The 26,571-nt window shown below is 51.2% G+C and overlaps 1 protein-coding gene across 5 annotated transcripts in view; it reads right to left on the reverse strand.

The window, feature by feature from the left end:
• The window catches only part of MARK2 (microtubule affinity regulating kinase 2), a 52,692-nt gene that overhangs the window by 17,741 nt on the left and 8,380 nt on the right, over window positions 1-26,571 (reverse strand). Inside the window, exon 1 of one of the 5 annotated variants that reach the window (XM_037517709.2) lies at window positions 1,936-1,955. The exons of the other annotated variants lie outside the window; for them this stretch is intronic. The gene's annotated coding sequence lies outside the window, so the exon portion shown is untranslated. Of the gene's footprint in view, window positions 1-1,935; window positions 1,956-26,571 lie in introns of those variants that run through there. 5 annotated transcript variants of the gene reach the window in all.

Below are 26,571 nucleotides of genomic sequence, written 5' to 3' on the forward strand. Positions count from 1 at the left end.
GCGACTTCCATTCAGCAGAGCCCAAAGCAGGAGCTGTCAGGCAGCGAGGGCAAAGTACAGAGGCCGGGAAGAGCCGGGCCCAGGGCGGGGCAGGCAGCTAGGCCAGCCTCCCTCACTCAGCCAGGCAGGCGACACCTTCCACCACCTCCTCAGAGAAAAGGAGCGAAGCAGCCAGGCCAAGCGGCTCCTGCCTGGGAACCTGGACTGTGTCGCAACCGAAACCACCACTAGCAGAGAGAGAGCGGGCTGGGCGAGGAGAGCACCGAGGGACACAGCCCCGTGGCTTCTTACGGCCTGGGCCTGCTGGCCAGGAAGCGCAGGCAGTCCCAGGAAGCCACCCCAGGAGCAAGGTGGGAGGAAAGGGGCAGGAGGGGAACGGGAAGGAAGGGAGACAGAGAAAAAGAGGCGGGTTTAGATCAACTTCCTTCTCCCTTCCCCTCCCCCTCCCCGGAAGTGGGCTGCCCCACCCTCCCCAAGGTGCTCTGCTGGGTAACAGCTGGGAGAGGGCGCCCAGACGGTCTCCAGCCAGGGCTGTCATAAAGCCCTTATCTCCCTGCAGCAGGTGGGACCTGGGTAGGGGCTCAAATCTGGCGGGGAGGAGTAGCTGAATCAGACTTGCTGACCCAGGGGGCCAACACAACATTGCCCCACAACAAAGGGGGACAGAAATCACGGCACCAGGGGGGCAGATGGACCTACATCACAAAAAGCAGTGTTAAACCTGAGAAAACGCACATTCTAAGTATACACAAAATATTCTGGACATATTACAGGGGTTTGACAAGCCCCTTCGGGGTCTGTGGGCTGTAGACTAAGAACCCACATCAGTGGCCGAGAACGCGGTGTTTAACTAAATTCTGCCCAAGCCAACAGGCCCTACAGTCTATCCCTAGGTTTCTGCCCACCTCACACATCTCTCTCACCCCCACACCCCAACACTGCTTTCTCTGAGAACTATGCAGGCCTGCGAGCACCAGGGGCAGCCTTTCTTCACTGCTCCCTCCCATAGGACCCTCACTGGCCTGGGCACCTGCTGAACACGGAACAGGCCGGGGCCTCCTCAGCAGCACTGCTGTTCTGGTCCTGGCCTCTCCCCGGCCCCTAGTCCATTTCACATTCATTCCACTAGTTTAGGTCGGATTGTCCCCATTCAGCAATTCTTTAAAGAGCTCCCACTGGCAGGCCACACACCCCTCCCGAAGGGCAGTGCCTCCTGTGCCCCTGGAGGCACTGCAGACACCTGGAAGGCCAGGCTGTGCAGCACGTGCCTCACCAGTCTGTCAGCAGACCCCACACATCTGGCGCTGCCTACACTCTCCACACCACACACCTACAGGCTAGGTAGCAGCCTCACTTAAAGATGAGACACTGAAGAATGGAGGTTAACACACTTGCCCAGGCTCCCTGGCCTCCCAGAGCAGTTATGGGGCTGGAGCCCCAGGCCATGGTGCCCATTTCAGGCTTCAAGGCTCCCCACAGGCCCCTTTACCAACTTCTCATCAACTCTTCTTGATGTCTGATCTGATGCCTTATTTCCCCCCAAAGCAGCCAAGTCCCTGGCTCCTCCTCTACAGATGAGGAGGAGGAAGATGTGAAGCCTCAGGAAAGGTGTCTGGGGCAGCGGGGACGCCATGTTAGTTCCGGTCAGGGTGGTGGGCTGTCTTAAAGGCCCACCTGGGGATCCCACACAACCCCTCCTATTCGCACCCCTCCCCGAGGGGACCCTGATCTCAGCAGAAGCGGCCAGGGCTGATGCTGGACCCTGCGTTCAGGCTTGCTGGCACCACCTGCCCCTTCACTCAGGAGCCAGAGCGGGATCAAAGGGCTCCATTTTCCCAGTCCCCAGGGTTTTGCAATGTGACAGGATTGTTTCCTCAATCCTATCGTGGGAGGCAGTAAGGGGTTTTGTAAACTGAGGAAGTACCAAGCACTGACCTCAAAGAGAGGCTGGGAGAGATGGGGTAGGGCTGAGCTGGAAAGTCACGTGGCATGGCAGTGGCCAGTTCCTTAACCCTTCCTCCTCCCTGAGTCCAGGAGCGGTCTTGGCCTTCTGAGACCCTAGCAACTGTCGCTCTTAACTGCCAAGAGTGAAGAAGCCAGTGAAGCATTCTGGGTAGGAGAGACCTTGTAAAGCTGTGATTAGCACTGACCAGTGGAGGGGCTGGATGCCCCCCGCAGGCCTGCCCTGCACATCCCCCTTGCAAGGGGGCTGTATAAACTGTCCCAGCCAGGGTGGGCACCTCCCTGACACATGGGACCCACTGGGTCTAGCAGGGCCTGCAACTGAAGCACAAAGCCAAGAGGAAGGTGGTTCGCTGCCCTGAGCCCTCTGAGCTTCCACCCTGAGCCCATGGGGGCAGCCAGCACTGCAGCGTGGGCCAGAGGGGAGCCTGCAGGCTCAGCACAGGCAAAAATTGACCTGGAGTGAGAGCAGACAGGAGTCACCCCCTATTCACTTCCTTACACATAGAAGCCACAGTGCAATGAGCCCTCTCAAATCTGTCTTCAGAGTCTGCCAGGCTCTTCAAATACAGTGGATTCTGCCAAGCATCAGGGGCTTCAACAGCTTCCAGCACCCCGCCATGCCAGAGAATCTGCTCTCAGGGTCCACTCTATCCCAATTCCCAGTGACTATTGCCCAGTCACAAACCTTTGTTGAGAACTGACCTCTGGAGTCAGGGTCCGCTGCAAAGTTTAGAGAGACCTGGTTCCTGCCTTCCAGAAGTTTCAAGGGGGGGAAGTGCACATGAGACTCACTGCATTCCCTCTCAGGAGAACAGAACAGGATAGAGCTCCGGAGGCAGACGGGGCTGCCTCTCTCCGTGCCGGCTGACTGAACACGGGCAGGCTGACCTGGCTTCTTGCACTCTGTGTCCCCATCGGGACACAAGGACACAAGCTGTCCCCTCTTCACAGGACTCGTGGGAAGACGAGAAGAGGACTCCACGTGGGTGCTGACCACAGGGCCTGGTGCTCAGGAGGGGCTCCACAGGGCTCTCTACCATCTCTCCTGACGTTCAGTTAAGAACTTTGTTTGCACCTCCACGGTTCCTCCGCCACAAGATGAGCTACAATTTCTAAGAACTTGACTGTAAGTATCAGTGTGGCAAAACTGGTGTTCCTTCTAGAATAAACAAAGTCAAATTTCTACCAGGGCTGGGCTGTCAGGCAAAAAAAAGACCCTATCTGCTAACAGAAAACCCCTCCTGCCCAGAGCAGTCCAGGGGAAGGCAGGCCTGCTGGCTCCATAACTCCTGCCCCCTAGAAAAGGTCCGGGAAGCCATGACATACCAGTACCACATGGTGCCAAGGGCCGGGGGAAGCTGGCGTTGCCAGCCTCAGTGGAGTGCAGCTCCTCCCGTACCAGTGGGTTACTGTAACCATGGCGACCAACAAGTTCCTCCATATCACAGGAGAGCCAGGCTGCCAGCAGCCCAGGCTCTGGGGGAGGCAGGAGGCAGCCTGCAGCAGAAAGGTTTTGCTCACTTTACAGAAGCCTGACAGGAGCTGAAGGGACTAACCAGGCGCAGCTGAGGTGCCTAGGCTGCTTCGAAAAACACCTTTTGCCCAATAGCTGGTGTTTCCAGAGCACTGCGTGGCCCTCCACGGGCAGCTGAGGGTTTTGGATAGATATGTGGGGGGACCCTAGCTCCTCCATTCTGGTTGCTGTGCAGAACTGTGGATCAGAACTGTGGTAGCAAGAGCCACACACACAAAAGCTAAGGCCCGGCAATCACATAATGCCTTCTTTTAAGTGATCCAAACAAATAAACCCTTTTGTCCTAATCCTTTTGTTAAGGATTCACCTTTCTCCGGCCTTGGCCTCGCCTCGCAGGACACCCTGACAGCACCTCTTCATCTCATCTTACACACCCTATATCCACCTAAAGTCTCCACACCTTACCCCTCTCGCTCTGTGCCAGGGCCACCTTTCTATGCCCTTAGTGCCCAAGAGCTGCTGCCTCTTGCTGCCCCCTGTGAAAATGCTCCTGGAATAAAAGTGGTAGAGGTATGCTTTATTTATGCTTGTTTGTTTTGTTTATACATGCACTGGGTACAGTCAGAAGCGCGGGAGGGCGAGAGAATTCACCAGAGCCAGAGCGGGGAGCAGAGCAGGCAGAAGGACCGAAGTACACTGCTGAGGGAGCAGCGGGCGGCAGGAGAGGTCTGCGTGCCATGTGGGACCCTCCTCCGGTGGCCGGGGAGCAGCCGGGGATCGAACCGGCGCCGCAGAGGCCGCGCGCAGCTTCGCAACCCAGCGCTCAACCGCTGCGCCACCGGGGAGGCCCAAAAGTGGATCTTTTGATGCTCAAAGTCACCTTCCCCTTCTCCCCTGGGAGGTAAGAGAAGGAAGGAAGGTCAAAACCTACTGCTGGGAGACCCTTTTCCTCTTTCAAGACACTCACTGCCCACTGAAGTTGTTTGGTCACTGTCTGTCCTTCCCAATGGACTGGATGCAAAGGGAGGGCCCCGCCGGCCTTGTTCACACCCACAGCAATGCCCACCACAGAGGGCGGAGGATTCTCTACGGTGCTGACTGACCAAATAAATGTGTACAAATGATTAAATAAGAAAATGTTGGGGGAAATCTTTCATTGTGGCCCACATCAGGGCAACCTGCAGACAATGTTCCAGCAGGCTCTGGGCCCAAGACCCTCTCTGCCAAGGATGGGTGAGATTTGAGAAGTGTCAGTTCTGCCAACGGGCATCTCAGAGGCTGACAAGGCCCCTGGTGCTCTCTTCTGACACAAATTTTCAGGCAAAGGTACTCGCCAAGGGGAACCGTACTCAGAATACAGGACAACTGGGAAGCACCAGGGCCACCCCTCAACACCCCCACACTCTTAATCACGCCCAAGTCATCCTTTCATCACAGAAGGAAAAGCCCTTTCCTCCAAACTTCCTGCTGCCCTCAAACCACCGGGTGCTCTGTTGGCCAGGTCGTGCACACCTACCCCTCCACGGCTTTGCTACCAGGACCATCAAGCCATTCTGAGGGGCTACTGATTTGAGGACACGACTGTGACATGGAGAAGGTTTACTTACTGTCGGCCACACGAGCACTTTGCCTTAGCATTTCCTCCTCTAACCAGTGAGCGGATGGTAACGCCCTGTCAACCTGCGAATGCCCCCCAAATTCGCCCATATACACCTGCCTCCTGTCTTGCCACACAAACCAGCAGACCCATCCTCCACCACCACCCCCCACCGCCTCCTGTTACAGAAAAGCAAAGGAACTAAAAACGGCAGCTGGGGAGCTCAGTTGACTCACCCAGCATAATCATCTCCTCCCAGAATCTCCCATCTTCTCCTGGGGTTTTTGCCAACACAAAGTAAAAAAGCAGCACGAGATCTTAAAAAAAAAAAAACCCTCTCTCAGCTTTTATGCAACAGCCTTGCTACCTGGGTGCAGATTTAACCCTTTGTCTCTGCTCTTTCCAATGTGTTTCCTTAAATTGTCACTATGCTAGGGAGCAGAGCCAGCTCTGGGCTGGGAACAGGCCTTCGGGGCCCTTCCAGCCCCAGCTCCACTGCTGGAAGGTGCTGAGTAAGACACGTGCCTCTTCCCACTGCACCTCCCTCTGAAAGGGGGAAAAATACCACCTTCCAGCTCCTCCAGTGTCGAAGCAGGAGTTAAAGGAGGAGGAAGAAATGTCAGAAAAAACACTGGGACAAAGTTTGCTGCTGCAGAAGTCACCATGGCCAGAGGTCAGAGCTTGAGCAGCAGAAGGAACAGAAAGCAGTGAGGCCGTCCCCACCTCTGACCCATCCCCACCTGGCCAGGCTGCAATGTGACTGTTCCTCTCGAGTGTCCATTAAAAAGCCAACTGGCTGCTCTTTCCATAAGCAACCTTCCCACCCCACCCCAGGCTTCCCCTGCGCAGGGCCCGTTTCCTCCTATCGAAGATGGTCAAAACCCAAGCAGGGGCCTCCCTGGTGGCACAAGGGGTTAAGGCGCAACCTATGAAGCTGCCCACTGCCTGTTCAGCTCTCCACTGCCTCTGGTGAATCCTCTCACCCCCCTCCCGGCCCGTACCCCAGTTCTTGTATGCATAAGTAAATAAATCTTTTAACAAAAAAAACACCAAGCAGGTGAGGGCAGCAGGTGGGACGTACTTGTCCTGGCACTGCCCGACACGGTCAATCCGCCAGACCTGAAGGTGCAGTCTCACTCGCCTCAGAGCCATCCCAGGACATGCTCTCCAGCAAGTCTTCTGGGGAGGAAGGGGAGGGGGAATCGGCGCACGCTTGGTTTTTGTCTTTCTCCTTTGGTGTCCAGGAGGGCAGCTTGCTTTTGTGATCGACGGTGCCACTGCCACAAAATTATGAGAGCACTTCCACGAGGCATATGCAGATCTGCTGCAGCGAGTTAGTCGAGAAATCCCCGACCTAACAGAAGTTCCGCTCTCAGAAGGAACCATTTTTCCATAGAGACATGTTACAAATGGTGGCTGTGCTCGCGGGTCAGCCCCGAGGGCCCACCCAGCATCTGAAGCAGCGCAATGACCATGCCTGAGAGATGAAGCACAGTCTAGAACAGCAGAGGAAATTCAGAGTTCCAACAGGGAACCCAAGAACGCAGTCTGCTCTCCAAGCAGCAAGGGCAGCAGAAACTGGGGATCCCTGACCTTTACGTCCCGGGTGAGCACCTGAAGCACTTGGGGTAGGTTTAAGGCGCACTGAACCCAGGTGGAGATGAGGAATGAGGTCGGAGGTCAGAGATTTTGAATGGGCATTGCCTTACACGAGGAGGAGGACTCACTGCTCAAGACCAGTGAGAACTTCTGACAGGAGAGAGAAGCAAAGGGAGCCAGGCACAGGCCCCTGGCATGTTGGGGGCAAAGGCTTCCCAGCACTGTCGCCCCTGCTAGCCAACGGCAGCTGGGACCTGCCTCCCGCCCACCTCCCGGCACCTGTGCTGTCACCACAGTCTAGACCCTTGGCAGGGGGCAGTGCTGGCTCCTGTTACTCAGCGACCACGTCCTGGGCAGGAGCACTGGCTGGTTTGCCAGGCAAAAAGAGGAGGGTTCACTTGTCAGAAATCAGGGGAGAAGACTGGAAAACACAAGCTTCTTAGTGTGACCACATCAGCTTCTGACTTTAGGCCCAGGTTGTCTCCCTGAAGCCAAACTGTTCCTTTTCTGGCAGCGAGGACAGTTCTACTCCAGGGTGCCCTGGAGTCGGTGCGTTCGGCCTCGGAGCAGAGAGCAGGGCGCACTGCCGTTTCCTACTACAAGTGTCTCCTTAAAAAGCACTTTATAGTTAATTCACCTTCGAGAGTCCTAGGAAGAGAATCCGACTGTACTGGCTCCCACGGGGAGAGCAGGCCAGAGAAGGGTGGCAGAGGCCAGGCCACGGCAGCAGGGAGGCCGGGTGCAGGCTTGGGAGCTGGAAGGTTGAGCTTCCCAGCCCGTGACAGGAACCTGGGAAAAGGCTCTCTGGTGCTGGTGAAAGCCCTGCTATTAGAACCGGCAATTAACAGGTGGCACCGGGGAGGAAAGGAGCCGTTTCGGGGCATTGTTCGATGTGCTATTACAGACACAGTTGGCGGACAAGAGAGCGCCGGTTATTCTGAAGGAGGCAAGCAGCCAGGCCTGCAACTCTTCACAGAGAACTCACTCCGAGAGGGCAGGGAAGAGAGAGCTACAGAAGGAACAGAGGGAGCGTCCCCCCAACAAATCCTGGAAGGCAGCTCTAACTGCCGGCAGGCAAGGGGCTGAAGCGAGGATCTAATTATGGGGAGAAAAAGCGCGCCAGACCACCTCTGGTCAGAGCCGCGCGGGGCCGCTGCTCTCACCCCACCGCTCCGGCCAGGACAGTCAGCTAACAGGGCCAGAGGCCCCACAGCAGAGAGGGGGCTCGAGCAAGAAACAGAAGGTGTAAAGTCAGAAATGACTGCACGTCCAACACCACCCAAGACGCTCACCACAGTGCCCGGCACAAGCTCGCTGCTCACGACATGCTGGCTATTATTACTACAATTCCATATGCGCTTCCAGGTTATTCTGTAGGTTACCAGAAAAAGATACTTCTTTTGGCTTTAACTTCTTGACCTGAAGCTCACCACCCATAGCTCTATACCTCTGAAAGAGAGATCTTTTCAATCCGGCAGAGGAGAGTCTGAGCTGAAGGCCGAGTTCTGGTCATCCATTCCTGTGGCTGAGACTTGGACCTGGGTTTCTTGCGAAGCCAGAAAAGGCTCTAGCAGCTCAACTGTTTCATCCCTTCCATAAAAGGCCACTCTACTTTGCCCTGATAAAAAGGCACTATCAACATACAGCCCACCCTAGAAAACCCAGAGTCCACACACAGCTTCTGAGGTACACAGCGTTAGCAACCCGGCCAAGACCTTCTGGCTACATGGGCCTGCAAGCCAGACAAATCAATAGCTACAATGGGAGAAGTGACTAGTATTTAACACGCACACACAGTGTGACTGGAGTCCCAGAGCGCTCCCTGCAGTGTGCCATGAGGGAAATATGTGGGTGCGGGGGTGACAGTGGTGAGCACTTAGCCGCACTTCCAGCTCCTGAGTGTCTCCGGCTTGGAGACTCAGCGGCCCCTGCAGCAGCCAGGCTCCCACCACCAGCCAGCTGTCCCTCACAACAGAACAAGATCACTGTTTGGGAAGCTGGGATTTCTGGGGTTGGGCTTTGTATCCCATGAGTTAGCACACATCTGTCTCAGGAGCTGTTTCCTAAAACAGCTGCAGGTCCCGGGCCCCTGCAGATAGGGTGTGAGATACTGGGAAAAGATAAAGGAGCTACCAGAAGCACGGACTTGGCAGAATTAGAGCAAGAGGCACGCGAGCATCCAGCTGTCCTCTCCTCCTGTCGCCAGAAGCCAACCTGTCCTACCTGCTTCTCACTCAGCAATCACCCGTCCCCATTTACCTTCCTCGGCAGACCCAGGCTTCCTCCTGGTGTGTCCACCTCCTTCCCCTGACACTCTACAATGTCAAGTGACTGCAGTATCTGAAGCTGATGCTGGCTGCCATGAAGAGATAACCAAGGTCATGTGAGCTGGCCTGACACGTTCTGCTGCACTTGTTTATAGGCAAGAGGATTAAAACAACCTGTCAGGGGAGGGAAGGGGGCAAACCCTGTGCACCGGGCCAGTCCTGGGAACAAGGCATAGAGGCCTCCCGCCAAGAAATCTTTTACTCGAATATAAAGCAGAAATCTCTCACCAAACGCCAAAGCAGCTCACAATGCCAAATACCACTTACGATCAAGTGACCTTGAGGCACTACTCAGTTTTTCCAATGTTCACTGTATAAAAGGTTAATGTTTGGGTTTGAGGGGCAGCTGGGGAGAGACTACAGGGATGGGCAACATAGGGCGCCCTGAAGAATTCCAAATTAAGTCAAAGCAAAGTCTCCTAGACCACCAAGAAATCTATATGGTGCACGGCTTAAGAAAGAGGGATGTTTTGAGGGTACATCTGAATAAAGAAACGATTCTCAGATGCCTCAACGCCCAATCAGAAGTGAAACTACCCAAACAGAACTTCCTGGAGTCTTTTCTTGCCCTCCTCAATGTTGGGACTGGGGGATAAACGAGACACAGGTTCAGGATGGAGAGGCTGGGCAGCAGGGAGTCTGAAGACCAGTTCAGGGTCATCCTCGCTAAGCAGAGGTCAACCTGATGACGAGCGCACTAGCCACAGACACAGGAAGGAAGAGGGGAAGGCGGTCTAGGCGTTCCATAGCGACGCTGCAGAAGCTGGCCCCCGGCCCTGTGAAATTAGGTTTTCCCCCCTTCTCCTCTACACCACCATTTGTCACAGCCCCCAGCGCCCAAGTAACCAACCCTCTGCTCGCCAAGCCTGGGCCGCTCAGGCCTGGTCCCTGCAGTGGGCATGCAAGCCTGAGCATGAGGATGCTTCCATCTGTGGTTGCCCTGGCTGGCTGGAGAGGGCTGGGGTAGTGCCCCTTCCCTAGCCAGGCAGAGGGCAAAGATGAAACACCTGCTGGCAAGCTGTGCTCCCTCCCAACCCAACACCCTGTCAGGTACAGCAGCAGCTTAACCTTCCACCTGCAGCCTTGCTGTGCCCAGGGAAGAGGCACCCATCCTTCCACCTAAGGTACCAAGTCCAGCCTAGGACATGAGAACCTGGCTGAGGGGAAAGGGAGGTGGCACTGCAAGGGATCCCAAGAAGAAACTGCCCAAACCACCCATCAAGCCCTTTTGAAGAGCAGGGGTGTTCAGAAGCACGTTCCATTTCCCCACACCTTACAGAAGGTGTGGCCTTGGGAAATGCACACCTGGCCTGGTCACTGTCTCCCCTAAAGATCCCTGGTCTCCCTACACACCTGGCATGGAGGACCAGCCGGGATGGCACTGTGCTCCAGAACTCACACACTCACGCTTCCATTAATCTCCTCAGATCAGGCTGTCAAACAGAGCAGCAAGGCGGGTGAGTCCCGCTCTCCAGCCTCTGAGCCGGTCACTCCAGTTTGTTTGGCGGTGTTGGGGGAGGGGGAGGAGGAGGAAGGAAGATTATGATTCTCTGTTTTCAAGCCCTGCCTCTCAAAGTGGGGGGGTGGGGGCCTCCTGCCCACTGCAGAACTTTGGGGAACCTGCACATCAAACAAGCTGAGAAAAGGAGGGGAAACCAAGCCGGGAGAGGCAGGCCCGTCTCCTGCCAAACACTCCAAACGGGCTCTCCTGTTAACTGGAGCGCAGGAGGAGGTGGGCAGGTTCATGGTCTCCGGGGAAGAGTGAAAGCCTGGTGAGGAGCGTGGTGGACCCCGCTGCTGCGGGCCAACATCCACGTGCAGTCAGAAGCGAGGTGCCTCTGAGGGGCTGGGCTCCCACCCTGTACTTTTGCACATGGTGGTTTCTACAGCCTGTAATCATGCTGCGCCACTCAAGCGCTTACGCTCCTGCGGCCTGTGACAGGAGGGTAGGGGACTCTCTGGCTGGATTGTGTAATCCAGTCCCTGCCAAGGGTGGAGCAGAAGCCACAGATGAGGGCCCCTCCCAAGGGGTGGAGGGACAGCACCTCCTTTTTCCAGCGCAGAGCCCTAGGCTACCACAGAGAGGTGCTGTTTAGTGACAGAAATGTCTGTCGGGATTGGCAGGTAGGATGGCCACCAGGTACTTCCTCTTTCTCACCAACTGCTACCATTGGCCTGCACAGGCTGCCTCTAAAAATCCTGCAGAAGCTCCAGTGACAGCAATGGCTGTGAGTCACTCCCCCATGAGAAGAGGGAAACTGGGGCCCCTGGGCCAGAAGCAGCAGCAGTGTCCTCAGACAGTCCTGCTCCAGAGCCAATGCCAGAGGCCCCTGGCAGGACTGAAGGTCCACACAGCCCCTCCCTGCCCACACCTGCATGCGGCAAGGCTCCCTCTGACCCAGCATAGGGCCGGGTGACAGCCTCAAACTGCCCCTTAAACACACTCAATTGATTAATCTGTGTATGTGCACATGTGTGCACAGAACGTCTATGTATGGACGTGTGTGCGTACACACACGTAAAACTGGTTTTCAGACTAGACCCACAAGGTTTTCTGGATTTTTCCTAAAGCTGCTTATGGGCTGGCTCCTTTTCCCCTCCTGAAGTTCCAGCCTCACCCTCGCCCCTTCCTAGCATCTCACTGGGCTCCAGCCACAGTCCTCCAGTGCAGAATGGAGGCCTCTCAGAGCTGCAGGCCTTCACCTCAGCCTCCCACTGCCTGGGGCCGTGCCCTCCCCCTGAGCTTGGGCTACATCCCTTCCTGCAGGAACTTTCCCCTGCTCCATCACTCAGACTGACTTCACAGGGTCCCTGGCACGGGCTGGAGCGGCCCTGCAGCCCTTCCTGCACCAGGACCTCACTGTTGGCCGAAGGGGCACCTCCTTCACCACTCTTGGTGGCTGTCTTCTCACCATTACACAAGACCAAGAGAGGCCTAAGGGACATTTCCAGGACTGAAGTCATCTCTGTGTCCTCAGTGCCCAAGGCACAGTGCCTGGCACTCAAAAGGTTCTCAAGAAAGGCTTTCCTAACTCCGGAGGGAAAGTCAGGGTCCAGGTCTCCCTGCTTTCTTCCAGAGTGACTCCTCACCCAATGGCTCTTAGCACCATTTTGCTCCATGTGACCCCTTCAAGCTAGGTCCCTCAGAGCGCTGGTGCCTGAGCCCCCTCTGGCACCTCTCCAGGGAGACCAGTCTCTGGCAGGACTCAGACCTACCCCACCCCAGTGTGGAGCTGGGGCGTGCTGCCCTGCACTTGTCCCTTCCAGTCACCCTTCTGCCATAGGGTCTGCAGGTAGCCCCATGCAGGCCACCTAAGCAACAGGACGACTTCTAAAGTGGAAGCGATGGGGGGGGGGGGCAGTGCCAAGGTCGCTGAGAGAAAGCAACTCTATACCAGGCTCTACCAAGACAAGTTAAATAACCTTGAACAAGTCATTCACCCTCTTGGGACCTACATTACCCACCTGTAAATGAGGGACTGGAGATGAGGTCTGAGGGTCTGTCCCGTGTGGATGTGAGGGTGACCAGTACCTCTGCGCTCCCCAGCCTTCCAGCCCTGTCCCTGAGACTGCAGCAGGAAGCAGGCATGGTCTGCGTGTTCTGAAGACCACATCCTGACCTTGGCTTACACTGAGTCCATCTGCCTAGAAGTCTGGCTCTCGAAGTAACCCTCACCTAACATGGCCCACTCACACACTGGAAAATCTCTTCTGCTTCAAACTGAAAAAATGAAAGTCACCCTAGGTCACAACTCCAGATTTAGAAACATTATAACATAACCTGAACTCAGAGCCCCAGGGAAGGATCCTTTCCCTTCCTAGACTCCATTTACTCAAATTTACAAGCTCCTCACCCCTCCCAGCCTCTCTGCATGCCATGAATGTGGCCACAAGGTGCAGGGATAAGCACCACGACACAGTCACATAGTCCTTTCCAGCAGGCCAGGACGACAACCCCCACACACCCAAGATACAAGGCACGCCTAGTGGCCAGCACCCGCCCCACCCACATCGCGGCTCTCCAACAGCTCGGCTCCTTCACGGGCTCCTGGGTGGGGAGCTGCCTGCCTGCCCGCTGTGGGCAGGTAACCCAGGAGGAGAAACCGACTTGGCAAAGTCCAGGAAGGAGCAGTTTCAGTCTCCCTGCCCAGAGTGGGGGGAGGGGAGGCGGGTCCAAGCCGGACTAGTCCAACAAGTCCTTTCCCCACCACCCTCCACTGGCTGGTGCCTTCTGCCCTGATTCAAATACAGGAGACTCCCAAGCAAGGTAGAGCTTCTACACCCTGAGTTACAAAGACCAGGGGATCAAGAAGAAAGAAGAAAACTATCACCTTTCTCGCTCCTGTCCTACCCACAAAGATCCTGGGAAACATGGCCCCTGATCTCACAGCGCTCTGTCAATTCAAAAAGCAACTGATCGCCCCTGAGATGCTCAAAGAAAAATCTGGGTCCTCACCAACACTAGGCGCTGAGGTGGTGTGAAATCAGTCCTTCCTGTGCCGGTCTCCTGAACTTGTCCCCACTATAAATAACTCCAGCCTCTGATGCAGGCCACATGACCCTGCCAACTCCGGACACCCTTCCCAACACTTGGTGTACCTCTCTTCACCCATCATGAAGGGGAAGGATGTGGCCAAGTGAATTAACCAAAAGCAACAACTTAGCCAGAGACGCTGCATGTCAGGGACAAGAACTCAGCAATGCCAGGAGGACTTGGCCCTCTGGCCCCCTTTCGACTTTGGAAGCCAGTGGGCTTTCCTCAGAGCGCATTCTCCCCTGTGGCTTCTGCCCTCAGTTCTCTACACATGCCAGTAACAGCACAAACCTTCCTCCTTATCCTCTCATTCTGCTAACGCTCTTCTTTTTAGTCATCCTGGTACCTACTAAGACACAGATCAAGACTTGTGACTTTTATGGCCAAAAACACAGACAGAGATCTAACTTACAAACCAATATGACACCTTCTCCAAGAGAGGTTTAAGTGGAGAGTAATACTCACGTTATAATTTTTCTTATGTTTTACTTTACAAATAACTGCAAGGTGACCTGTACAAAGCACTCTAACAGGCTGGGGTGGGTGGAAAGGGAGGACAGAGAGAAGGATACAAAACAGCCCAACCTTCCAAAGAGTACGTCATCTACGAGGAGAGATAATAAGCACAAATCACAAAATCCGACAAGGGCCCAAATCCAGGAAATAAAGCTACAGTCTGCCTAGTCCCTCCAATTTACTAGAAGTCTGTGGCTTCAAAGGAATCATGGGCTGAAAGGTTTGCAGATCTCAGGTCTGTGTTCTGAGGACCTGCCTAAACCCTGCGGCTCCATGAATGGGATGCCGCCCCCGCCGGGAGGAGAGCATGGCGAGAGCCGTGCCATGGCTTGAGAGGTGGTTAGCCCAGGAGACTCGCAGGACACCAGTCATTTGGCCTTCCTCATCTCATCCCCATCTGGAAACTGACAGGCCTATATACAAGCAAAGAGGATGTGGGAAGAGCTCAAACACAAAGTCAAAAAAGTTGCTCAGGACTGGGGTCACGGAAATGAAGTCAGAAAAGGCCCCTGCTGGTAACACCAGAGAGGGTGCTCTTAGGGGAGTTTTAAAAGGGATTCCTGGAGTTCTGCACCCAGAACCTATCTCAGTGCTGCCCGTGACTAGGAGGACGTGTCTGTTTATTTTTCCTGTTGTTTCCCAATAGATTGTCAAGCCTAGCCTCCCTCCTTAATTCTCATGCAATCAGCACTACAGCTCAGGACATACTGATGCCAGGTTTTTTGTTTTTGAAAGATTTATTTATTTATTTATATGAGCACTGGGTACAGTCAGAAGCGCAGGAGGGTGAGAGAATTCACCAGAGCCAGAACAGGGAACAGAACAGGCAGACCGACGAGGTACACTGCTGAGGGGAGCAGTGGGCGCAGCAGGAGAGGTCTACACACCATGTGGGACCCTCGGAGGCTGCGGGCAGCTTCGCAGCCCAGCGCTCAACCGCTGTGCCACCAGGAAGGCCCTGATGCCAGTTTTTAACTAAACTCTTATCCATCAGACAACCAGCAGTGTCAGAGCTCATCTGGAAGGTAGTAGGGAGGGACAAATACTCATTCCTGAGAGCACTTGGGAAGAAATTGAATCCCTAGGCAAACAGAGGAGATTCTATGATACTGAAGAAAAAAAGTTGGTTGATTATCCCTGGTGGCCTAGGGGTTAAGTCTCAGCACTATCACCCTGACAACCTGAGTTCGGATCCCCAGCCAGGGAGCAACCCACATATGATGCAGCAGACCCCTCCTGTCTCGCCCGCTGCTCCCCTCAGCAGTGTATTTCAGTAGATCTGCCTGTCCTGCTCCCTACTCTGTCTTAGATGAATCCTCTCACACACCTCTACTCTACATCCCAGTTCTTCTACGCAATAAATAAAAGACCCAAGTATTCCTCTAGTATAGGAAAAACAACACTGAAACTAGTTCTATAAAAATAGGATAAAATAGGGCCTCCCCGGTGGCGCAGCGGTTGAGCGCTGGGTTGCGAAGCTGCCCGCAGCCTCTGCGGCGCTGGTTCGATCCCCGGCTGCTCCCCGGCCACCGGAGGAGGGTCCCACATGGCGCGCAGACCTCTCCTGCCGCCCGCTGCTCCCCTCAGCAGTGTACTTCGGTTCTTCTGCCTGCTCTGCTCCCCGCTCTGGCTCTGGTGAATTCTCTCACCCTCCCGCGCTTCTGACTGTACCCAGTGCATGTATAAACAAAACAAACAAACAAACAAATAAATAAATAAAACATGCCTCTATATGTTAAAAAGAAAAGAAAAGAAAATCACTTCCTGGGGCCTCCCTGGTGGCACAAGGGGTTAAGATGCAACCTATGAAGGTATCTGCAGCCTCTGCATTACAAGTTCGATCCTCGGCCAGCCAGGGAGCAACCCACATGGCACAGCAGACCTCTCCGGACTAGCCCACTGCTCCCCTCAACGGTGTATTTCAGTCAATCTGCCTGTTCTGTTCCCCACTGTCTCTGGTGAATCCTCTCACCCCCCACACTTCTGGCCTGTACCCCCAGCTCTTGTATGCATAAATAAATAAATTATTAAAAAAAGAAAAGAAAATCTAGTCCTGAAACTTAAAAAGCAAAAAAAAAAAAAAAAAAAAAAAAAAGCACATGATGGAGAATAGGAATTGATTTGTTTAAACCTTTCCTGAACAGTAGATAGCAGATCAGGTATACAAAGAATCTTCTGGAATGGTTTACCATGAAGTATTTTATAACGCAGCATTCCAAATGTGAAACTGGGCGTTCAGCACCTAAACGTTCATTATTGAGAAAAATCCTCACACCACAATCATAATGAAGGCTTAACATCAGTGTTTGACATTTTGTCATTAAGGGATTGGTTTTAACAGAGTGGATTTGGCTGCCCGCCCTATCGGCTGTTGCACAAGCAGTTTCTGTGGTTTCAAGAAAGGCAGGGTGTTTGCTTTTAAACACTATCTTAAAAATATATTTCAGAACAGGGTTCAACCATTCCAAGACAGAAGGTGGGAATGAAAACGAAACCAAATAAAGGAATCTGGTGCTACCAAGCAGCGAGTGTGCGCGCACACCGGAGGCGCGGGAAGGAAACACTCGCCACCTGCACCGAGTGGCAAGCAGAGCCTGCCGAGCGCTCCCCGTACTACCGAGTCAGGAAGCAAGGACAGCAAAGGCACTAAAGACACGAGGCGACTAAAGGGGAATCCCTACACAGACCTTCATTGCTCCCAAATAAACTCACCTGGCTCAGATTTACTTGTTTATTTAAAAACAAAACCAAATCACCCCACAGTTCCACATCAGTGCAAAGGACTGTCGTCTAATCAATTAGCAGCCACACCTCTCCGCCAGCTGATGTGGTAATTAAGGTAGAGATTTTGCTCCCTGGGAATACCAGTACAGAAGGGCAGAGCCCCTGTGGACCTAACCCATTATGACAGTCTTTTCATTAGCAAGGAAACATGCCACGCACTCTCTGAGGAAGCGGTGGCCCGCGTCACAGAACACCTGTGTGAGCAGCAGCTACCTCTGCTGAGAGGTAAGAAACAAGAGACTAGCGGTCGGAGGGAAAATCACTTTAAGGAAACCAACAGGCTACACTTCTCAAAGTGATCTGTGTGCACCTTGGCCTTTCCGCTCTAACAGAAAGATGGATTCTGAGGTAATTCAGAAATGGCACGTAACTGTGATCTTGGAGAAGTGAATCAAGTTTGAACACAAATACAACGGTCTAGTTGATCACTCTCTCTCTCTCCCTCTCTCTGCCTGCGAGGACAGCAGTGAGACACAAGAAGATATGTGATACTTGAATCAAGGGCAGCAGCTCAACCCTTTACCCACATCCCAAGCTGGCATCTTAAATAGGCTCAAGGAACTTGGCTAATAAAATTAAAACCACCAACGGGATGAAAGAGAAGGTATCATTGACAGGGTGAGACAAGCAAGTAAATCAAGCCACAAACTCAAACTCAAGTTAACCAAAAGTTCACAGAGGAGCAGCAGTCTCTGTCACCAAGACAGGACCGCGGCTGTCCGGGAGAGCCGCAGCACGCTGGCGCAGTCCAGCCGCAGGGGAGAGGGAACGCAAAGGCCCACCGAATGTAATCAGGAGCGGAGGTACATTCCACCAGCACTCGGCCAAAAGACACCGCAGGATGGCCCGCGTGCAGCTCTGGATGAAGTCCCATACATACATGGTGGCCTGGCACTACCTGTTACGATGCCCAGTGCCCTTGGCAGGCAAGGCTAAGAGCAAGCAGCTCTGCAGGTGGAAGTGGCTCACGGAGTGTCGTAAAGAGAAAGTGCTAGCTTTATAAGGACAAACAGAGTTAGGACCCACATGTCTTGCATGCAAAAACCGGGTTCTAGAACCCCAGCATCTTAATGGGTGCCAGTCCCACTGACAACAAGACAGTCCCATGTGGTGAGGCTACTCACTATAATTTTAGGCCACCAGACTCTGGTTTTTCTTTTTTCCTTCTTTTTTTAAGGCTCTGGTTTTTCTAAAAGGGTTCTTAAAATTCCAGATTAGAAGAGAGAAAGAGGAGAATCAGAAGTCGGGATTTTTTTTTTTTTTTTAGGGCCTCCCTGGTGGCGCAAGGGGTTAAGACGCATATATCAAGCTGCCTGCAGCCACTGCAGCATGAGTTCAATTCCCCCCGCTGGCCAGGAGCTACCCACATGGTGCAGCAGACCTCTCCTGACTTGCCCGCTGCTCCCCTCAGCAGAGTATTTCAGTCAATCTGCCTGTTCTGTTCCCCATTCTGTCTCTAGTGAATCCTCTCACCATCCCCCCATCTGGACTGTACCCCAGTTCTTGTATACATAAATAAATAAATCTTTTTTAAAAAAAAAAGTTGTTTTTTTTTTTAAGTTCTCCAGGGTCTTCCTGGTGGTGCTAGGGGTTAAGTCACAGCACTATGAGGCTGTTCACAGCCACTACAGTACGAGTTCGATCCCCAGCCAGGAAGCTACCCACATGGTGCCCGCTGCTCCCCTCAGCAGTGTTTCAGTAGATTTGCCTGTTCTGCTCCCCACTTCTGTCTCTGATGAATCCTCTCACCCCTCAGCACCTCTGGCCTGTACCCCAGTTCTTGTATGCATAAATAAATCAATCTTAAAAAAAAAAGTTTCCCATCGCTCTTGTGAAACAGTCAAGACCAGGGAGGTAAGGCCCAGAGGGCTGAGCACGCAGCATTGGCACCACAGCATCACTTTCACAAGGGTCACACAGGGCAGGAAGCAACAATCTGGGCAGAGGAGACCAAGTACCAAGTCAAGCTGAAAGACAAGTGCCCCATGCCAACCGGCAGCAAACCCAGCGTTGCCTTCTGCTGCCTGGACACAACTGAAGCCAGGGTCAGAGGGCTCTCCACAGCCAATTCTGACACACACACTCTATCTCTCTTGACATGGGTTTGTGACCTTAAACAAGTTACTCAGCATTGCTGGGTCTCTGCTCATCTGTAAAGTGGAGGATAAGAGTGTCACAAAGAATAATGAGTTAATGAATGTAAAAGCTGAATAAATGTCAGAGACAAAATCAAGTTCAATAAATGTTGGTTATTATGATGTCTGTAGGTAAAGACACTGGCACAGAGCAAACCAGGCCTCATGAGATGGGGTGGGGAGGCACTGTCTACCCACCAAACACTCAGCCCGTTTCCTACCACTTATAACAGGTGATGCATCAGAGGACCTTCCAGCAAGCAACATTACCAAGTTAACAGAGTGAACAAATCACCTTTGAAAGCAGAAGCCTCTCTCCAGAGCTCAGTGGCCAAAAGAGAAAAGAACACATCAAGTTCAATCCTGGAACTGAAAGCCACATGTGAGACTGGAAAGAAATATGCTCAGTGTAAAAGGTAGGACTGTGGGACTTGCCAAGTGATAGGAGTTGAGTATACGTATAGACCTGCAGGATTAAAACTATTTGAGGGGCCTCCCTGGTGGCACAAGGGGTTAAGGCGCAGCAATATGAAGCTACCCGCAGCCATTGCAGTGAGTTCGATCCCCAGACAGGGAGGTGACCCACATGGTGCAGCAGACCTCTCCTCACTCGCCCGCTGCTCCCCTCAGCAGTGTATTTCAGTCAGTCTGCCTGTTCTGTTCTCCACTCTGTCTCTGGTGAATCCTCTCACCCCCCACACTTCTGGCCTGTACCCCAGCTCTTGTATGCATAAATAAATAAATCTTAAAAAAAAAAAAACTCCATTTGATATGTTGATCACCTGATTAAACAGTTTTTAATGATCTCGATGACTAGTGATCCTGAGCAAATGAGGTAAGTTTATAAAGATTTGCTTAAAGTTGGTCCAAGTGACCACAAAAGGATGCCCAATGGTCTCCTCTTAGTGGCACTAAAGGAAACTCTTTTAAAATTGAGGTAATGTTGGTTTACAACACTATGATTTAGAGGAAAAGGTTCACACCTCCTCAGATGGATGTCACCACCCCCCACCAAAGCACCCAGAGAAAGTCCTCTAGCCCAGAATATCATCATTTAACCCCAATTCTACAGTCACTATTTCTGGGTTTGTTTTGGTTTAGTTTTGTCAATTTTTTTGTTTTGTTTCTCTATATTCCACAAGTGAAATTATCCAGTATTTGTCTTTCTCCTTCAAGTTATTTCACTCTTCATGTTGTCACTGAGCGCAAGATTTCATCTCTTTGTGATAACTGAGTAGTATTCCATGTGTATGCATCGCATCCGCTGTTCTCGGGCACTTAGGTTGTCTCCATAACGTAGCTATTTAAATAGTGCTGCAAAGTAGAAGTACATATGTCCCTTCAAATTAGTGTTTTTAAAAAGAGGTGCTCCAAAGTAGCAATACAAGCTCAAGGACAAGGTCAAGAATTAGAAAGTCACTTAGAAACTGTGTATCTACTGCAGTGGTACCTGTCCTTAGACTCATCATGGAAAGTAAAGTCCTCATGCAGTTACACCAATCTGCTTACCTCTTACCAGAGGAAAAAATAAAATGTGTGGCATTTGGTGGGCATGTTTCATGAAGAAACAGGGCGATGGAAAGAGTGAAACACAAAATAAATAGACACAAAGTGTGTATGCTTTGCAGCAAGCCAGGGAACAGGCTACTGGGTGTTCTGGCATCAGGGAATGAACTAAGCCTCCCAGCCTTCAGTTATTGCAGGCACCAAGGTTCTTCAAGGATAGAGGCAAAGCAAGCTTTGCAGTTTTCAAATTTGGAACTGACCAATAGCCAACACATAAGCTTAAAAAAAAATCCACTGTTACAATGAAATCCAAGTAAGCCAAATGATCTTTTTAATGGAATAAAAAAAAAAAAAAAAAAAAAGGCAATGCACTGTATTAGGAGGAGGAAACAAGCCAACTTTGGTCAAAGTCCCTCGGGTCACTGAGGACCAGTTTCCTCAGCTAGAACCACTGCAAACCAGGCAGCAAATGTCTCCGCCCGCTGGGACTCTGAGAATTGCAAAACAAAGGCTCACTGTGAGGTCACAGCAAGGAAGCGACCAATTGAGGGCAGGGATGACCAGCCCCACATCTGTCTACAGAAGTAAGCCTCACACTTCTGTCTGGCCATTCTTTATATATTTAATTGTGGACCTCAAAATAGCTTTTGTTTATGCTGGTTATAGCTACTGTATTATAATTAAAACTGAGAAAATGTTAAGCTATTAACTCATTTAAAATATTTCTAAACCCAATACAGCTACTACACAAGACTTAACTTTATTTTCCAACATATCAACTTTAATACATAGCAACATAGTAAAATCCAAAATGGAATTACAGTCACATGAGGCCTCCCTGGTGGCGCAGGGGTTAAAGTCTCAGCACTATCAAGCTATCACCAGCCACTGCCGCCTGAGTTTGATCCCCAGCCAGAGAGCTGACCCACATGGCGCAGAGACCTCTCCTGTCTCACCTGGTCCTCCCCTCAGCTGTGTATTTCAGTAGAACCACCTGTTCTGCTCCCCACTCTGCTTGTTCTCCACTGTCTCTGGTGAATCCAATCACCCCCAGTCACACACACACCTCTGGCCTACACCCCAGTTCTTGTGCGCATAAATAAATCTTTTTTAAAAAATTACATTTAACTTTTTTTTTTTAACCTTACACGGTCAAAGCTGTGTATTCAAAGGAAGAAAAAAACAACTTTGAGCAAAGTCCCTCAGGTCACTGAGGACCAGCTTCCTCAGCTAGAACCACAGTAAACCAGGCAGCAAGTGTCTCCCCACCAGCCAAGACTGAAAAGGGGCTGAGAATTGCAAAATATTAGGAAATCGAATCACCAAAGCCAAGGAGAATTATCCCAACTTGTGTCTAAAACCATGATTCTTATGCTTTCTGGTTTCAGAAACCTTTTGCACTATTCAAAGTAATTCCCAAAAAGCCTTTTTAATATGCATGAAAACCTAAGCTACTTATTTTTTTTTTAATTTTTTTTTTTTTTATAGAGGCATGCTTTTTATTTATTTATTTATTTGTTTGTTTGTTTGTTTCATTTATACATGCACTGGGTACAGTCAGAAGCGCGGGAGGGTGAGAGAATTCACCAGAGCCAGAGCGGGGAGCAGAGCAGGCAGAATGACCGAGGTACACTGCTGAGGGGAGCAGCGGGCGGCAGGAGAGGTCTGCGCGCCATGTGGGACCCTCCTCCCGTGGCCGGGGAGCAGCCGGGGATCGAACCGGTGCTGCAGAGGCTGCAGGCAGCTTCGCAACCCAGCGCTCAACCGCTGCGCCACTGGGGAGGCCCTAAGCTACTTATTTTTAATGAAAAACTGTTATTTTCCAAACTACAACTTCACACGAACCAAAGGCCACCTAACAAAGTGACCTGACAGTGCAATCAAAACACAACGCCAGTCTAATAAAAAATAAAAAAAATACTAGAGAAACAAAAAGGAAAAAATGAGAAAAATAAAGGGGAAAAAACAAGGGGGGATTAAGGAACAAAGAAAAGGAGAAGATAAATCAAGAAACCACAGACAAAACAAGAATAAAAGTCCCATTGGGCCAGTGGAACAGAAGAAGAAAATAAACTCACAGGTTAAATTAAGAGATTAGATCCTAAGAGTTCTCTTCACAGGGAGAAACTTTTTTCTTTTATTCCATCTCTAGGAGACGGTGGATGCGCACTACACCTACGTGATTATGCCACAGTGGGTTATAAATAGTCACCTTATTGGAAATTGAAACTCATAATTTAAAACATTTATTAATTTAAAAGAATAAGCCCATTACATGTTTATACAAACAATCTTATTTTTATGAAAAAAAAAAAAAAAAAAAAAAGGAAATGCACGAGAAATGTTGCGCCATTTTACATTCTTGCACATCTCTTCAACGTCTGGCTTGATAGGAGATTCTCAAATCTGCTCCTGCATTCAATGTGCTTTTGATATATTGTTGAGTTGAAAGATATGAAGAAAATCTCACTTCACACAGACCTGTAGTTGGAAAAGGAAGTTTAATGGCTTTTCAGATACTGAGGATTTTCTTCTTTGATACTGGACTGAATCTCAAGCAAGTGGTCGTTTTTAAGACAAGCTGCAATGTGCAATCTGAGACTATCGACATGTCTTCTGTGTGCTTTGACACTAAAGCCCAGTGGTCACTGTGCATTCTGAATGGCTCTTACTCACTGGCAATCTGGGAAGCAGTCCGTTGCTGAATTACGTAAAGTTTCCAAATACTGGCATTTCATACAATATCCAAAAATCGCATTCCATTAATTTTACCACCCATCGCATCAAAAACTGTCTGACAAACACAAGCTACCCACGATTCTAACTTTCACTTGAAAACTTGAACTTTAACACTGCCAACAGTGTTCTGTTCAATTTGAAGAAAACATCCACTAAGAACTCAAGGACGAACAACTAGTATATTCATCAATTGCTCTTTCTAAGTGAAAACAGGCCCGTCTGCGGGCAGGGCACCACCACGCCAGGCGCATCCTCAGACAGCCTCTGTGCCTGGGGCCACAGTGGGGAAGCTTCAGATCTCACCACTCACGGGTTCTATTAGCAAACTAAGATTTAACACAAATTAATAATTTTCAGCACTTCATCCAAGGCATTCTTAAGTGAGTGGCTCTTTCTCCCTTAGCCTCGAGCGGGAGAGCAGGAAAGGAGGCCTCGCCCACTAGCGCGAGGGGGCTTTGGCCCACAGCCGGATGCACGGTACGGAGCCAACGGTCTTCTCCTCCCGCCCTTCCCAGCAGCGGGAATGGTGACGACGTTCTTGCAGGATAAACCACAAAAGTCAAAAAAGTACTCCATCGGGCCTCCCCAGTGGCACAGCGGTTGAGCGCTGGGTTGCGAAGCTGCCCACGGCCTCTGCGACGCCGGTTCGATCCCCGGCTGCTCCCCGGACACCGGAGGAGGGTCCCACATGGCGCGCAGACCTCTCCTGCCGCCCGCTGCTCCCCTCAGCAGTGCACTTCGGTCCTTCGGCCTGCTCTGCTCGCCGCCCTGGTTCTGGTGAATTCTCTCACCCTCCCGCGCTTCTGACTGTACCCAGTGCATGTATAAACAAAAAAAACAAACAAACAAGCAGACAAATAAATAAATGGAACATGCCTCTATTTAAAAAAAAAAAAAAAAAAAGTTCTCCGTCCCTTTCCTATTTATCGCCACTTGCGTTAGTCACATTCTTTGAAGCACGGCCGGCGCTGACACAAGTTGAGCCATGTCTATGAATTTGCTCATTTGTGAGATGAAAGGAAACACTATAAACAGGGTATTAACTCATGTTTGCGGCTAAATCTTTACGTCGGCGAGTCACGGTGGCACACGACGTGGCACTGCCGCGTCACTGACTCTTCCTCCAGCGGGACGCGGGGTGCGCGGGTCACCGCGACGAGGTCTCTGGCTTCCGGGGGCGCTTGTCCAGACAAAGCAACGCAATATTGATCCCGTAAGAGGCTTCAGTGACTTCTTCATGTTTAGATTGGAAAGCTGGAACAAATTTTGGCTTTTAAAGCACTTACGATGTGTACACTTAAGATATTCAATTCCTTTCTCTTTAAACTCTGAAGATTATCTTGACAGGATGCTGCAATTTAACTGGTACTATATTACATGAAAATGCTCTGATGCGTAAGATGTAAAAAAGCACATTATCAACATCTGTAAGACTGAGAAGACAGCTTTCATCACAATTTCATTTCTTATTTAAAGATCTTCCCAGGGCCTCCACTCCCCGGTGGCGCAGCGGTTGAGCGCTGGGTTGCGAAGCTGCCCGCAGCCTCTGCAGCACCGGTTCGATCCCTGGCTGCTCCCCAGCCACTGGAGGAGGGTCCCGCATGGCGCGCAGACCTCTCCTACCGCCCACTGCTCCCCTCAGCTCCCCTCAGCAGTGTGCTTCGGTCCTTCTGCTTGCTCTGCTCCCCACTCTGGCTCTGGTGAATTCTCTCACCCTCCCGCGCTTCTGACTGTACCCAGAGCTTGTATAAATAAATAAATAAATCTTTAAAAAAAAAAAAAAGGATCTTCCCAGCTTCCTTGGAGCAGATTCTTCCCTTTCACTTGTTGCTATGTCTATCTCAGTAAACTGAGGTGGAAACTATGGTTGAGAAGGCAAGTCTTCCAATCTCCCTTTTTAAAGTCAACAATCCATCCTTAAATATAAGAGAAATATTACAAATTTTCTTCTATTTTAAAATACTAAAATAAGTTGTAAATTAAAAAGTTTTAAATTACAAGTTATTCCAAGTAAGTTTTATAAGCTGTACTTACTTCTTGTGGTGTTTCCTCGAAGGTACCTGGAAAATGCTGGGATTTCAAAATAACCATTTATTGGACAATAATGAAGTTTACAGAGGTGACAGCGGGCAAAACGGAAGAAAGCTAGTCAGAGCACAGAAGTACTGAGGCCTAAAGTCATCACTGAAAGGTTCCACGTTTACACCTTAGAGAAGCACCTTAAAAATGCCGAAAACCGGGCCTCCCCGGTGGCGCAGCGGTTGAGCGCTGGGTTGCGAAGCTGCGCGCGGCCTCTGCGGCGCCGGTTCGATCCCCGGCTGCTCCCCGGCCACCAGAGGAGGGTCCCACATGGCGCGCAGACCTCTCCTGCCGCCCGCTGCTCCCCTCAGCAGTGTGCTTCGGTCCTTCTGCCTGCTCTGCTCCCCGCTCTGGCTCTGGTGAATTCTCTCGCCCTCCCGCGCTTCTGACTGTACCCAGTGCATGTATAAACAAACAAACCAGCAAACAAATAAATAAAGCATGCCTCTATAAAAAAAAAAAAAAAAAAAAAAAGTCTTTAGACTTAAAAAAAAAAAAAAAAAAAAAATGCCGAAAACCCAGTCCTGAAATGTACATTTTATGAACCCAAAGTGATGATGTCAATACACATGATTCAGCCTCTGGAAACTCCACTGTGTGCCAGAGAGAGAATGAGAACGAAAAAAGCAAATACTGCATTGCTGCCTGAAGTAAATTGTTTTGACTTCATGTACCACCAAGAGGGGCTCAGGAACTCCCAGGGGCCCCAGACCACACACTTGGAGAGCCAAGTTCAGTAACGCACAATCCAAAATTAACAAGAGCCTCCGCAGCTCTCCCACAACAGTTGGGGTGATGGCACTCCCCCTAGTTCAGAGAGCAGCCCAGGACCGGCTCAGACCCCGTCACCAGGGAGGCCACCGCTGATGAGTTGTCAGGTCACCCAGCCTAGCTTTACTGAAAGGAAGGCGGCTCCGGAGACAAAAAAGAAAACGAAAAGCAGTGAATCCTTACCTTTACAGAAATCAGATGAACAGGAGAAAGGAAGGACAGGTAGTTCTGGGATCCTATACCAGATCTCAGGCTATCAAACTTCCCCTCCCTCTGAGTCAGGACACAAAAGAAACAGGTGAGGACCGCAGGGGACACAGAAAAGAAAACCCAAGATGGAGGTGAGAATGAGGAGCAGACACAGAGAGACCAAACACGGAAAGGAAAAAAAAAAAAGGAAGTGAGAGGACTCAGGCAGAGGGGTCAAAGGGAAGAGGAAAATACCTGCAAGAAACACCCCCCCACCCCACCCCCATGGCTCTAAGCAACACTGTTATCTTTCTCCTTGGCCACAGTTGCATTGTGAGAACACTAAGCAACTTACT

The sequence above is a fragment of the Talpa occidentalis genome, unplaced genomic scaffold (genome assembly GCF_014898055.3).
Source record: "Talpa occidentalis isolate TD23 unplaced genomic scaffold, MPIMG_talOcc4v2.1 talOcc4.17, whole genome shotgun sequence".
Taxonomy (NCBI): Eukaryota; Metazoa; Chordata; class Mammalia; order Eulipotyphla; family Talpidae; genus Talpa; species Talpa occidentalis.